The following is a 16377-nucleotide window of genomic DNA, read 5'->3' on the forward strand; positions in this document are numbered from 1 at the left end:
AAGGACGCATTTTTTTCTATCCCTCTAGACCCCTCCTCCCAAGATTTTTTTGCCTTCACCTGGACGGACCCATACACCAGACATTCTGTACAACTTACTTGGACAGTTTTACCACAAGGCTTCCGAGATAGTTCCCATATTTTTGGACAAGTCCTAGCTCAAGACCTCAAATAGTTTCACCATGATCACCCCGAGCCCACTTTATTACAATATGTAGATGATCTTCTTCTCTGCAGTCCCTCGTGGGAACAGTCTCAACTTGACACTGCATCTCTACTTAACCTTCTAGCTTCCAGAGGTTACCGAGTATCCCCTGTCAAAGCTCAAATCTCTTCCCCTTCTGTTACTTACCTTGGATTCCTTCTGTCTCAGCAAAGAAAGTCCATTACCTTAGACAGAAAACGACTCCTCTCTGACCTGCCCGTTCCCAAAACCAAGACAGAAATCCTTTCCTTTCTAGGCTTGGCTGGGTATTTTAGAGCGTGGATCCCTAACTTCTCCCTGTTGGCAAGACCCCTATACGACCTCAGCAAGGACCCCCCTGAAGAACCATTATCATCCTCACCCCGACACTCCTTCATTAAGCTCCGTCAAGCCCTTGTAGAAGCTCCAGCTCTCCATCTCCCTGATTTGTCAAAACCCTTCTCATTATACATTCATGAGAGGTCCAGTCAAGCTCTAGGAGTCCTAGGCCAATATTATGGCCCATCCTTTGCCCCAGTAGCTTATCTCTCCAAGCAATTAGACCCCACAGTTCGGGGATGGGCCCCCTGCCTATGGGCATTAGCCGCTGGACAGCTCTTGCAGAAAGAAGCTCATAAACTAACATTCGGAGCGCCCCTTACCATTCTGTCCCCACATCACCTAAAAGATCTCTTAACCTACAAAAGTTTACAGACTCTCCCTCCCTCCAGACTCCTGACCTTACTGTCCTCTTTCCTCCAAAATCCAAACATTTCTTTCCTCCCCTGCCCACCCCTGAATCCAGCCACTCTTCTTCCTCTGCCCTACTCTCTTCATACTCACTCGCATGATTGCCTGGAAGCCCTTCACAACTTCCTTCCGTGTCACTCCACGATCTCCGAAGGAGCCCTCTCACACTCCGACCTCATCTGATTTATTGATGGGTCCTCCTTTAAACATGAGGGCATCCACTACTCAGGATATGCAGTAGTCTCCCTCGAAGATGTCATTGAAGCACGAGCCCTACCCCCTGGTACAACCAATCAGCAGGCTGAACTCATTGCAGCCACCAGAGCTTGCACTCTGGCCCGGGACACGTCTCTCACATTGTACACTGACTCCAAGTACGTATTCCACATTCTCTTGTCCCACGCGGCAGTATGGAAAGAACGAGGCCTCCTCACCACAAAAGGGAATTCCATAACTAATTCAGCCTTAATTACTAAACTTCTAGAGGCTTCACAACTCCCACACCGACTAGGCATAGTCTACTGCAAATCACATCAAAAAGATGACTCCCCCATTGCAAGAGGTAACAACAAGGCCGACAGAGTAGCCCGGTCAGTTGCCCTATCAGAAAACGCACCAGACAACAATCCGTCTGCCCTTGCAGTTTTAGCCTTATCACAAGACGCCCTCTGCTCTCAGGACAAAGAGTCTCTCTTCCGCCTCTTACATGACCTGTTCCATCCCAGCCCCCAATCCTTGATCCATTTTTTACAATCTTTTTTTCCTCTCTCTCCTGAAGACAAAACCCTACTTAACCAAATCACCTGCAAGTGCACCATCTGCCAACGCACTAACCCTAATACCCCCCTCAAAGCCCGACCCTTCCCGGCTCATCAAGCAAGGGGTAGTGTCCCCGCTGCAGATTGGCAAATAGACTTCACTAACATGCCCCCTGTACGACGTACCAGATACCTACTCGTGCTAGTAGATACATTTTCAGGATGGGTCGAAGCTTTCCCCACCACTAACAAACGAGCATCCGTAGTTGCCTCTATCCTCCTCACCCAGATCTTTCGTAGATTCGGGATGCCCACTTCCCTCCAATCAGATAACGGCCCTGAGTTCACTGCCCAAATTATCCAGAACCTCTCCAAGTCGCTCTCGCTCCCCTGGCATTTACATTGTCCTTATCGACCACAAGCTTCAGGAAAAGTAGAAAGAGCCAATAGGACTCTAAAAGACATCCTGACCAAACTATCTCTAGAACTACACCTTGACTGGGTTCGCTTACTTCCCTTAGCTCTACTCCGCATTCGAGCCCTCCCAAAGAAACCTTCCTTCTTGTCGCCCTTTGAGATCATGTACGGCCGCCCGATTCTACCCCCGGGGCTCCCTTCCCACAAAGGACCAATTCCTCCCAATATAGCCCTTCCACTACTCTCTCTCCTCCACACTGAATTGTGGAAATATCAGGATTGGCTCCTTCCTGATCCATCCGCCTCCCAAAATCCTCCTGTCTTACAGCCCGGCCAACTAGTGTTTTATAAGCCACCAGAGGATCAGCCCTCTCTCACCCCGAAATGGGAAGGTCCACACCCAGTTATTCTCTGCACCCCCTCGGCCGCCAAGCTCTCACTGCCTGATAACTCTGTTACCCCTTGGATTCATATCTCCAGGTTGAAACCAAATACCCAAGACCCACCTTCTCTGGACATCCAAGACCCATCAGTCACAATCCAGAGTCCTTCGGATACAGCCCAAGACGCTGTCTACTCTACCACGCCTCATCCCTCTGATCCCTTGAAGCTCCGCATCTCCCGTGCACCCTCTTTGCCATCCATACCTGAATCATGACTTTTTCCTCCTTTACTGCTCTCTCGCTTTTTTCCCTCATTCCTATTGTCTTCCCTGCCGCCCCACCCTCCTTTGTATGGCGATTCAAAGTCAAGCAGACTTACACACAGCATCAAACAAAAGTTACTGCCCTCATTGCCACATCAGACTGCCCTCTGAAAGGCTGCTCTGAGCCTTTGTACCTCCACTTTCCTCCCTCCACCGAAGTATTCATTTACAGCTACCTTTATTCTCCCTACCTCTGCTTCCTCTATGACCAAAGACAAGCCTATTGCAGGCGATGGCAAGACACCTACGGGGGATGCCCCTACTGGTCTTGCACCATTCACTACATGGGTGACTTCCAGTACCCACAGTATTACTCCTCCAACCGTTTCATGAAATATCCCAACGGCTCATTCTCCTTATCAATCCCAGATCCCTGGGACTCTCGATGGGCTGCTGGAGTAACAGCCTCAGTTTACTACAAGGGGTCCTCGACCCCCCATGGTACCCTTCATATCTCTCGAGAGTATGTTCCCTCTCGCTCCCAGATCTCTCAAGTTGCATCAGATATCAGACATTCCGAAAAAGTCATTATCCAAACTCTTGACGGCGCCTCTTCATCTTCTTATTCCTCCTACTCTTGGTTACAGCTCATTCAAGACACCACCATCTTTCTCAACCACACCCTCAACACCGCCAATTGTTTCTTGTGCGCATCACTACAGCGCCCACTGCTGGCCGCCGTGCCCCTCAATATTTCCAACTACTCCTTCCATGCAGAAGGACAACCCCTCCGTCCCCTGGCAGACATACCCCTATGGGAACCAGAATACCCAGATAATCTCACCATCCACCACTGTGTAGGCCCAACTCCACCCCCCTCCAGTGCACTTCACTGCCTCTCTATCTACACCCCTACCTCCGGCTCTAAGACTTTTACACAACCGGGACACTTCTTTTGGTGTAATGGCAGCCTTTTCAACTCACTACCTCTCAACTCCGATACACCCTGCATTCTTGTCACCCTAATCCCACAGCTTACACTTTACAGCATGGCAGAATTCCTTGAGCTCCAACCTCCCTTGCACTCGCGCACAAAAAGGGCTGCTTTCCTTCCCATCATGGTCGGTATCTCTTTAATCACCTCAGCCATTGGGGTGGGGTTTTCGGGAGGAGCCTTGGGTCACTCTCTATGGGCAGTTAGAGATCTCGACGCCAAACTTGAGGGAGCCCTGACATCCACTGCCGATTCCCTAGCCTCTCTCCAAAGACAGGTCACTTCGCTAGCTAAAGTCACCCTTCAAAACTGGCGGGCCCTAGATGTGCTTACAGCCGAGAAGGGCGGCACCTGCGTCTTCCTCCAGGAAGAGTGCTGCTATTACATCAACGAATCCGGCATTGTAGAAACTGACATCACCAAACTCACTGACCTTGCCTCCAGCCTCCACTCTGCTTCCAATTCCAACCCATTCTCTTCAATACTAACAAACCTCCTCCTCACCTGGCTCTGGCCCATTGCAAGTCCCATAATAGTCATTCTTCTCATCTGTCTCTTCTTACCCTGTATAATAAAGTTCTTCAAATCCCAAGTCGGAAAAATCTCTAATCAAGCTTTCAACCAGCTTTTACTCAGGAACTACCAGCTTCTGGCCACGGAAGACCCCTCACCCTCACGTGACCTCCTCACCACATGCTGAGATGGACCCCTTTCTCCGCTGGAAACTGTTCCTGGAAACAATGGCCGCAGACGCCTGGCTCCTGACACCCATATCCTCTTGGCACCATTGGAATCAACAGGTCCTCAACCTATGGTTACAGGGAACCTTCATTGATTTCCAACCTGAAGAAGTCCACATCTACTCATCCTTACTGTGGGGAGTCCTATCAACCCTTTCCTCCCAATCCTCAAACCCTCACTCCCTTCTACGCCCCTGTTCAGCAGGAAGCAGTCAGAGAGAAAGCAACGTCCACAAACCCATAGAGGAGAAAGGGGGGAATGAAGGGTCCCCACCAGTAAGATGGCAAACTTCCGGCTTCTTTTCAGGGTCCTCGGTTCCCGCTGGCGCCACCTAAAGCCCAATCACCTCTCGCCCCCCTCCCAATCCCAGCACCTAGCCAACAGCCACCAGCCCCGTAGAAGTAACACCACAATCACCCTATGCCCCTTCCTATATAACCCAGTACCTTTCCCTAATAAAGCGGAACTCTCCAGTGAATTGCTGTTGTGTGTCGCTCCTTTCCTTTCAGATGGAACTTAGTGAGGACTGTCAGACTGTTCTGGGCCAAGACTGCACCTTGAGTACCAGTGATGGTACTAAAGCAGAATGTTTCCACATCCAGCACAGAAACTGAATCCTGGACTGGCTATCACAAGGCCCTGCCAGCTGCTGGCTCTGAAGTTGGCTTTGGCTCTGGGCTAGCTCTGTGGAAGTTGGGACCTGCTCCTTGCTCAGCAGCTTGTATTGATCTCCAGGCCTCTTTTGTCTCCTCCTCCTGAGTGGAAGCCTCTCCCCCTCTCCCTCTCTGCCTCTCGGCATCTGCCGCCTTCCTCCTCTGCCTCTAATGAATTGAAATCTCCCAGAGCCGTTAAGGCTCTGGTAGTTTTATAGTACTGTCCTTGCTCTTTCTGCATTTGCCCAGTCAAGGGTATCTTTGCCTGAGGTTGTAGTGATGCTGCTCATCCGGTGATGTGATTGCATAGCAACACAGAGCACTTCAGAGAGGGGAGGAGGGGGAGAAGGAGAAGGAGGGCAGGGGGGTGGGAGAGACAGCGGGAGAGTGTGCACACAGCAGCTGGCGGCATCCCTGTCTCAGGGACTTCTTTGCTGATTCACAGAGGCAGCCCAGCCCTGGCCTCCCGGTTGCCAGTTGCCGCCTGCTCCTCAGACCTGACGGAATCACAAGGTAGGCCACAGAGAAATGATTTCCAAATCCTCGCCCTTTTCGGCTGGCTGAGGGGAAATGACTGAGGGAGGGGAAGCTCAGAGGTATTCAGTGTATGTGTGCACACGTGTGTGTGTTTGTGTTGGGGGGGCACGCGCCCCTGTCTGCTTGTGCCCACATGTGCTTTTGGCGGAAAACTTGCATTAAAAAATGCCCACCATGAAGTAGATACTGCTTGGGTTCACAGAGGGGAAGAAAAAGACTCCTGGGAATAGAGACTCAAGCCAATTTGAGCAACTAATGAATAACCGGAAGGTCCACAGTTTGCTTCTTTAAGAACAGAGGGATATTATCTGTTTGTTTTTCTTTATTTATGTTTGTTGTCAATGACATGCTTTTTGTCCATGGGTGGATTTCCTGGCAAGAGGAAGGGAAGGGGTGTAGAAAGCATTAGCTGAAAAGGGAGGAGAGGGGAAATGTGGGACCTCAGAGCAGATTTCCTGAACACATGAGTGTCTGGCCATGAGAGAGAACACAGCAGTGCTTCCCTGGAATCAATCAGGCTCTGACCTAGGGGCCTGGGGCTGAAGATTAGGCACATCTGAACCTCTGCATTTACTTCCCAATGCAACCCACATTCCCTGCTGCATTTCTTTTTACCCTGGCTTTTTCCTTTGGTTCCCTTTCTACCCCCACCCCCCTGGAATCAGGAGGTACCTCTCCACTCTTGAGGTTATAGCTTGGAGCGCTTTGAGAAATGGGGCTTACCTCTCCTGGAGTCAAACACCCATTCCTTCTGCTTGCCTTACCTTGCCCGGTATCAGGCCCAGTGCCAAGCTGGCTAAGTGGGCCTGAGACTGTGTGGGCAGGTGAGGCTTATCCTGCCTTTGGTAGGCAAGGAGAGCCAGGCCTCATGGGTGTCAGGTCCAAGCAGGTAGCTGGGCTGGCACAGAGTAGAGAGAGAAGGGTGGATGGCAGCACCTGTCTGCCTCCTCTGAGGGTATGGTGCATTAGGTCTGCAAAAGAACATACTTTTCTCTGATGTTTGCTTTTTGATTGTTGAAAAAAACAAAAGGCTTTAAAAAGCTCTATGTCCAGTTCACCTTAGCTCTTGACTTTTCCAAAAGAATGCTTGTTCCTAGATTAAAGGCCCTCATGTAAATTACCTTCTCAAAGGCCCGGTGGGAGCCAGAGACCTCAAGAGAGTTTTCCTCTGGGATTTTAGTTCCAGACAAACTCTGGGCCTTCCAAGGCAACTCCCCCTGAAAAGGCAGTGTGGCAAGCAGAAGTGGTAAGTGTCCTTTCTCTGAAACAAGACAGAATCCCTCTTTTCCTGGGTGGGCCAATCTCTGCCCTGCTGTCCTGTTTACTGCAAACTATTGCTGAGGGATGAAGGCACATAGAAAAAGCCCGTCTTCCTATGAGAATTGTGCCCCCAGGCATTCTACCCTCTCTAAGTAGCCCTGACCTCTGGGCCACAGCACCCTTCAGCTCTGTAATCACCCAAAGGAGGGGAGCGGGGCTTAAAACAGCAAACTTGGTAAAGGCCTAGGAGCCAGATGCGGAGAGCACATCTCTGATGCAACACTTCTAATCATAGATACTCCCAAGTTCCGGATATTAAATATGCCGCAAAGCCATATAGGACTGGCACTTGCTAATGCAGCCCAAGAAATTACCCTCAACTTGCCAGTGATACTCAAATGAAACCCAATCTGTGGAAGTTACACTATGAAACTCCATTCCTTACAAAGGATTGTGAACACACATCAGCGACCGAAATAGCAACTGAGATAAACCCGTCTAGGACTGCATTTACCAAACATGTTCCAAGGACCAGTGTTCTCAGAGAATGTTAATAGATTCTGTTTTAAAATAAGGAGTGTTGGTGGTGGTGATGGAGTGTGTGCTATGTATGGTCCAGTAATTTTTTAAAAATGCTTTATAACTGAATTCTTCTCATGGAGAGTCGTAATGTATATAAGCATATCAATGGCTTTGAGAAGTGCCGCTCTAAATAAATCTATTTAATTTTGCTTAACCCAGTACATCCCAACCTGATTTGACCAGGGCACACTCTTCTACATGGAAAACACTTTAACATCTTGTAGACATAGTTTTGGGAATTGCTGTTCAAAGAAAAAAAAAGCTGGAAGAAATTGTCACATGGGAAAAAACTTGTAGAATAATTCAATCTAACACCCCATTTTTAAAAGGGAAACAATTGAGAGATCAACCAAATTGTTCTCCTTCCTATAACCAATGAGTATCTGAGAGGGTGGAACCCTTATCTCTTGATTCTCAGTCCACTGTGCCCAGCTGCAACCTCTCTAGAAGGGCTCTCCCCCTACCCCTATCCCACTGAACCTAGTCCCAGGGAAATGAAACAGATTTAAGGAATAATTCTGTCATGTTGAGTGCAGCATTTGTAGCTTACGCATTTCTTTTAGTATTTTGTTGTATATGAAAATTGTGAATTTCCCTTTCAGCATGGAATTTGTTGCATTCTTTTAAATAATGCATTATGAGAATGTTTATGCATTCAAAAAGGTATAAGGAATAATATAATGAAAATCAGGATACCCACTACCCAGCTTAAGAAAAAAACACCAGCAGAGTTGAAACCCTCTGTCCATCCTTCTGTGATTAAAGCTCCCTTCTTCCCTCCCTTCCTCCTAAGTAACCACTCTCCTAGATTTGGTGATTATCAATCTCAGGCATTTATCTATACTTTTACTGCATATGTATGTGTCTTTAAACAGTATATACCACTGCATTATATGTTTTAAAAATTTGTATCCATGATATACATTCTTCTCCAATTTGTTTTTTTCTATTCAATGTTATATTCATGAAATCCATCCGTGTTGTGACATGTACCTCTAGATCACTCACTTTTTCACTATTGTATACCATTTCATTTAATGACTATGCCATGATTTATTTATCCATTCTGCTGTTCATTGACATTTAGACTGGTTCCAGTTTTGGGCTCACAGATAGGGCTAGTATAATTATTACTGTGTAGATATTCTTATGTGATTATTGCTGTTCGGTATATATCTAGGAGGGAGTTGTCCCATCACAGGGTATGAAACCTTCACCTTTAGGAGATATTGTCAAATTGCTCTCTAAAATGGTTTACTAACTTATGCACCCACCAGCAATGTATCAAGATTTCCGATGTAGTGCATTAATTAGCTCTTAGAATAAAATTTTCCCAATGAGGAGGCATCTCTGAGTCTTTCACTGGAAAATAAATTTTATTTCTCAAAATCGTTTGACAGCTAATTTATCAGGAGCACATTTCATTGTTTCCATTTGTAAATGAGGGGGTTGGCCTAGATAATCGCTAAGGTCCCTTCCAGTTGGACAATCTGAGTTTCCATGATTTATTCATTAAGTGAGAGCATCAGAAGCAGAACCTCGGTTTTTGGCTACATTGCAGGAATTATTTTAGGAACACATAACAGGGTTTGGTAGCAATGAAATGTGTGGCTCGTCTCTTAGTGCCATGCAGTCAGGTAGGAGGCAGTGCTGGGAGAGGGAGGGCCATCACTGCAGTGTTACCTTGGATGGGAGAGAAGAATCCATAGCCATTGGGAAGGGGCTTCTCCCACTGCCCTGTTCTTTCCTGAGCCTCTCATGATTTAGAAGCCTTCCCTATTTCTATAATTTTTTCTTCCAAGAATCATAGTTTCTTGTTGTAATATATATATATACCTTGTAGCCTCTCTGTGCATACACATAGATTCTTTTTAAAAGATTTATACAAAATTGGAGTTCTAAGCAGACAGCTTCTTCTGACATTTGTTTCCTTTCACCTAAAATGTGAATTTTTGACATCTGTTCAAATCAGAGCATACAGATCTCTTTTTTTAACAGTGCTATAATATTCCATGACATAAATGGCTACAGTAATAGATAAGATCTGAGTATGTACTTGATGTCGGAAACTATGAATCAGCTCCTTGCAACAAGACTATGAGGTAGGTCTTTTTGTTATCCCTGTTTCACAGATGCAGGGACAGAAGCATGGTAAGGTCAGCCTGTCCAAATCTGTGCTGAGAAGTGGCAGAGCCAGGATGCAAACCTTAGTGTTCTGGCTCGGAGCATGGGCCCTTACCTGTCATGCTGCACCACCTCTCTGACATACTCCACTTAACTAGTCCCCTGCTGATGGACATTTGAGTCAATTGCAGTGTTGCTTTGCAAACAATACTGCAGTAGACATCCTCACCCACTTCCAGACATTTTTCTGTAGGACAGGTTCCTGGTCGTCTCCAGTTTACAGATGGAGAGAAATTGTTCACTCATTCAAAAAATATTTACTCAGCTTTAAGGCACTGGGGAAGTGCTGAAGTCAGACTAGGACAGTTGACCAGAATTTTACTTCTCAGATGTCCTAGGAAGGTCATTTAAATGCTCTGTAGGGCTTACCAGCTGGGTGTTGCCCCAGACCCCAGACTCACTGCATCCTGTGCTTTCTTGATTGCTTGTGTCTTTGCCTGGATAGTGGCATGACTGAGTCAGCACCTGGGCTCCCACCTGAGGGCCCACAGCTAAAAATGCTTTCTACTTGCTAGGCATCAGTGACTATAATGCCTCAACATCCTGGGTTCTAGAATTTACAGAGGCAGATGAGTGTAACAGTGAAAAGCTTGTGTTCTGGGACACACCTGCTTGCATATGAATCCCAGCTCCTCACTGCATAGTCACAATGTCACTTTGAACAAGTTACTTGCTGCCTGTGTGTCTCTGTGATCTTACCTGCACAACGAAGACAAAAAGAGCAACTATTTCATAGGGCTGGCGTGAGGATTAAGTGACCTCAGGTATGTAGGTTGATTAGTTAATATACGTAAAACATGGAGTATACTAAGTTCTAACTGGTGTTATTTTTGTTGCTATGGAAAAGCTGCTACATCAGTCTTACCATAAACCAGTTGGAGACATCCATGGCATTTTGATGAGGAGTGGGGAGGGAGGAAGGAATAGCTGTTAAATAGCTAACATATTCACATGGTTCAAAATTCAAAAGGTGCAAAAGGATATTCAGTAAAAACTACATCACCTATTGGTGACATGGGACTTTTGTGGGTATGAGTGTTCTGTTTCTCAGCCTGAGCAGTGATTATATGGTGATTTGCTTTTTGATAATTCAATGTATTTTACACCTATGTTTTATGCACTTGTTTGGTAAGTATATTATATTTTTCAGTTTTAAAAAGAGGAAAAATCCCAAAGGAATGGAGAGAATTCTCCCACCTCTGTTTGACAGACACTTAGTTCCTTTTTCCAAAGGCCATCCATGTTCCCAGGTTGTTTTGTGCACACTTCCAAAGATACTTCATCGCATATATAAGCACACATTTTCCTTTTATTTACACAAATGTAAACTAACCACCTTATTTTTTCTTGTATTCTTTTTACTTAAAAATGTATCCTAATAGATCACATTTTAATAACTGTGTGGAATTCTACTGTATGGATAGACCATTATTTATTTAGCTATTCCCTTAATAATGGATATTTAGGTTGTTTGCATTTTTTTTTTTTGCCATTTCAAACCTCGCTTCAAATGCTAACATTCTCTTCATGTTTCACACAAATGCAAATAAGTATGTATATCCAAAGTCTTTCTCTTTGTGCCTCCTGGGATTTCTGCCCACTAAGTCGAGGACATGTACACTTATCTAACTAGAGCTCAATTCAATTAATCAAGTCAAGAAGCATTCACTGAGTGCTTGCTCTGTGCCTGACAGTGTGTTAGAAAATATGTAGGATAGAAATAAATATTGGCCATGGACCTTGTCCTCCATGAGCCAACAATCTTGCTTTCATTCTGCAATCCTGGTATTTCCCACATGTTTTTAAAGCTGAGAAAAACATTGTCTCCCTGCTGAGTCCTCCAGGAAGTGCCTATGTGTGGCTTTGAGAACCAGGTAAAGAGTATTCCTAGTGGCAAAAAGCCACAGGTTGATATCCAGCAGGGTCCCTAGGGGAGAGAACAGAAGAATTAGCTGTACCTCAAAAGCATCCCCCACATCACTCTGTGTGGCCAAATCTCACCACCTAAGCTCAAAAGCATCTCTTCCATGAACACATCCTAAACACCTCCAACTTAGAGCAAACACTTCTCCCTTTGTGATCTCTCATACATGATTTCTGTGTCCCACATAAGGCATTAATCATTTTCACCCATAGTACACTTTTTTTTAATACATCTTATTTCCTATACCTGACCACTTGGGTACCAAGTTAGATTCATTTCTAAATCCTCATAGCCTCTGCAAATTAAAAAGAGGAATAGGAAGATCAGTATGTGCAAGTGGTAATTTGGGACAGGATGGAGATAAATAGGCAGAAAGTTGAATCTTTGTGTAGAACAACGAGCTATGGCCAGCAGTCAAGAGGCCCTGGTTCATTTGTGTCTTAGCATCTTCATCTGTCAGATGGGATCATAATTCTGGCTGGATCCAATCTTACCAGGTTGCATCGAGGACTGAGAAAGATAGTGCAGCAGGCTACAAAAGCATGCTGTACAAATACAGGGAGTGCTAGTGTTTTGATGCATGGCAGCTCTTAAATGTTAACATTTTACAGGTTAACAGACCAAGGTCTAGAGATGTGAGAGGTCACAGTCAGTAGCAAAGTTCAAAAATAGCAGAGGATAGTCATGCTAGGACCAAAAGGAGTTTATTCTTTTTCTACCTGCAGGGGGATTAGAAGATCTGAATTTTCTGATTCCTGGGTTTGCTTTATTTTTGCTTTGTGAAGCATCACCCTGACATCGGGTCAATAGAGGAATAAGAAGAAAAGAAGTCTCATGTACCTCAACAAGCAAAAAAACAAATAATCCAATTAAAAAATGGGCACAGGATCTGTACAGACACTTCTCCAAAGAAGAAATTCAAATGGCCAACAGACACATGAAAAGATGCTCCACATCACTAATCATCAGAGAAATGCAAATTAAAACCACAATGAGATATCACCTCACACCAGTAAGGATGGCCACCATCCAAAAAACAAACAACAACAAATGTTGGCGAGGTTGTGGAGAAAGGGGAACCCTCCTGAACTGCTGGTGGGAATGTAAATTAGTTCAACCATTGTGAAAAGCAGTATGGAGGTTCCTCAAAATGCTCAAAATAGAAATACCATTTGACCCAGGAATCCCACTTCTAAGAATTTACCCTAAGAATGCAGCAGCCCAGTTTGAAAAAGACATATGCACCCCTATGTTTACTGCAGCACTATTTACAATAGCCAAGAAATGGAAGCAACCTAAGTGTCCATCAGTAGATGAATGGATAAAGAAGAGGTGTTACATATACACAATGGAATACTACTCAGCCATAAGAAGAAAGCAAATCCTACCATTTGCAACAACATGGATGGAGCTAGAGGGTATTATGCTCAGTGAAATAAGCCAGGTGGAAAAAGACAAGTATCAAATGATTTCACTCATCTGTGGAATGTAAGAACAAAGAAAAAAAACTGCAGGAACAAAACAGCAGCAGACTCACAGAACCCAAGAATGGATGGAGTAACAGTTACCAAAGGGAAAGGGACTGGGGAGGATGGGTGGGAAGGGAGGGATAAAGGGGAAAAAAAGGGGGGCATTACTATTTGCAGACATAATGTAGGGGGGGCTGCACAGGGAGGGCTGTACAGCACAGAAGACAAATAGTGATTCTACAGCATCTTACTACATTGATGGACAGTGACTGTCCATCAGTCACTGGTGATGGGGGGAGTCTAGTAACCATAATGTTCCTCACATAGTTGTAGAGGATACCAAAAAAGAATTAAGAAAAAAAAGAAGAAAGGAAGTTAGTCTGTAGAGAGGTGGACATCAAAAGAGAAAAAGAGTTCACAAAAGAAGAAATACAACTGGCCACTGAAAATGGAGGGAAACATTAAACATTTCTAGTAATTAAGGAAATACAAAATAATCTTCAAGACGCCATCACAACTTGCAAAACTGACAGATATTTTAAAAATAAGAATAATACTCACTTCGGCAAGTGTGCTGGGAAATTGACATTCTCAGACATTGCAGGTATTAAGTAGTACAAAGCAATCTAACCTTTTTTCTAGGGCAGTTTAGAAATATGCATCAAAAGCCTGAAATTGGTTCATACCCTTTGACCCAAGAATTCTCCCTTCTAGGAAATTATCCCAAGGTAAGAATCACAAATATGCACAAAGCTGGTCATTGCAGTGTGACCTATGTCTAATTGTTACAATAAATTATGATATATCCGTTCAATGGAATAGACGGCAGCAGTGACAACAGCTAACATTTATTGAGCAGTGTACTTTTGCCCCTACTGACACTGTGCTAAGTTATTTAAAAACATTATTCAGTTTAATCATTAAAATAATTCTGAGGGCAGTATTGTCATCCCCATTTTGCAGATGAGGACTGAACCTCAGAAAGGTTGATTTGTGCCAGGCCACACTGCTAATAGGTTGCAGAGTGTGGGTCTCACTTTAGGTCTGGTGATGCCAATGCCCACTGCCTCAACCATCAGCTCTCTATTATCTTTGCAGCCATTGGAAAGCATGTTTTAGACAAATAATTAGTAACATTCCAAAATTATCATAATATAAATGAAGAAAAAGCACAATACAAAATTATATGTATCATGTGATGAGAATTTTATTTTAAAGGTATATTATGTGTTTTTCATAGAAACATTATTGTAAGGCATCATACCTGTTAGTGATGGTTACTTCTGAGTCACAATATTAGAGGTTATTTTTATTTTCACCCTTGTGATTTTTTGGATTTTCTAGTTTTTCTATAAAGAGCATGTATCACTTGTGTAATCAGCAAGAGAAAAAATGTTAATATAAAAAGAGGTCTGAAAGCAAGCCTTTTGTAGCTTTCATGCTTCTAATGTATCCATAGCAATACTTCATTTTTTATGAGCTATTGATTATTTTATGTTAGTGTCAGATCAGAGGGGAGCCATCATTTCATTCTTTGGGGCATCTCTTTGGAGATGAGGACCTATGTAGCTGTGTCATCTCTAGGGACTTTGACTACAATAAAGTGCTCTACAGACTGTAAACTCTTGCACTGTCATGATCTGCAGTAGTTCCCAATCTTTGGACCACAGACCCCTGAGGAGGAGGGAAGGGAGCTTACTGAAAGGAGTCTAGAGGTCTTTACATGCATTAGTGTTTTCTCACTCTGTAAGTACTGTAAGTACAACTACAAGTACAACTACTATTGTAGGTGGGAGTGGGTGAAGTGAGATTCCTTTTTCAATCTTAAGAAGGGGCCCTTATACCTACAATGCTGGGAACCAGTGAAATAGAGATGAAAAATGGTGGCATCAGCATCAGGAATCAAAGATGCTCACTTCCCACCCTTTGGATCAGGGCTTGCATGTCTTTGCCCAACACTAAAAATATCACTGCCATCATTTGCAAGCATTGTCTTTGTCACCCGTTCTCATCACACTTGTGCACATTCATGAAACTCAGTTGGTTTGTACATCTAACTTTTTGCATTCATAGCTTCCTTTTCCAAACTTAGCTCCTGACATCTAAAGACCTAAATAGATCTCAAGCAGAGTTTGTTACGAAACACTGCCTTCACCCCCTACCATACCAAATTCGCTCCTCCCTTTGTTTTTCCCTCTCTTGCTGTTGGCAACATTATCCATCCAACTCCCAAATTAGAAGCGTGCGATTCTTTCACCTCCCTCACTCTTCACATCCAGCTGGTCACTGAGCCCAGTGTATTTGACCTCTTTTGTGTATCTCAAAGCCATGCTTGCTGCTCCATCCTCACTGCAACTGCCTGCCTATTATACCAGCTTCTCAGGGGGTTTCTCCCCTGGGATGATCATTGCACAAGGCAGCCAGAGGGCTCTTTCTAAAATGCAAATCTGGTCATGTCCCTCTGCTTAAAATCCTCAGTACCTCCCTACTGTCTACAAGATAAAGCCTGGAATCCTCTGCTTGTCATTCAAGGCATGACCCAATCTGGCCACAGCCTCATTTTGCAGCCTCGTCTGCAGCTCCCCACAAGGCACCTACCCCGTAGTGTGGTCACCCCGTATGTTTTGTTTTCGTGCTGTTTGGAATGTTTTCGTTTCATCTTCTCTGCCTGATGACAGTCTGATTTCCTTTTCATGACTCACCTCCAGTGTATTTCCTTTTGGGATACTTTTCCTGACATGACCAGGTAGAACTCACCTCATCTATCCCTTCACTCCATCCCATAAATACTTTTATTAATGCAAGTAACACATTATGGCTTGATTTTTACTATGTCTGCCCTTCCTATACGTGAGCGCCTCAGGGACAGACACCACATCCTCTTCATCTCTGTGCCTCCTAAACTCTAGCCATACTGCCCTTACTGTCCTCTGAACATGCCATGCTTTATTGTGACATCTACCTTCGTACAGGAATTACCTTTGCCAGGAATGCCCTTCTGCCTTTCTTCCCTTCTCTGCAGCGGAAAACATGTCTTTGTCCTGTAAGACTCATCTCAGATACAGTCTCTCTGAAATCTTTGCACATTCTCAGATAGAGGTATTTGTTCCCCACTGAGCACTCCCCTACCCTTCTGGTCAAATCTCAATTATAGCATTTGCCACATATGCATTTTATTGTAATAATCAGCTTACATGACTGCCTAACCCCCATCTCCTCCACTCCCATCCCCAGGCTGTGGATCTCAGACAGCTAATTATCTTTGTGTCTCTAGCACAA

At 44.6% G+C, this 16377-nt stretch overlaps 1 protein-coding gene across 1 annotated transcript in view; it reads left to right on the forward strand.

The window, feature by feature from the left end:
* Positions 1-5517: 5517 nt before the first annotated feature.
* The window catches only part of DRP2 (dystrophin related protein 2), a 39936-nt gene continuing 29076 nt past the window's right edge, over positions 5518-16377 (forward strand). The window contains exon 1 of the mRNA XM_017661396.3: positions 5518-5655. The gene's annotated coding sequence lies outside the window, so the exon portion shown is untranslated. The remainder of the gene's footprint in view (positions 5656-16377) is intronic.

The sequence above is a fragment of the Manis javanica genome, chromosome X (assembly GCF_040802235.1).
Source record: "Manis javanica isolate MJ-LG chromosome X, MJ_LKY, whole genome shotgun sequence".
NCBI classification, from domain to species: Eukaryota; Metazoa; Chordata; class Mammalia; order Pholidota; family Manidae; genus Manis; species Manis javanica.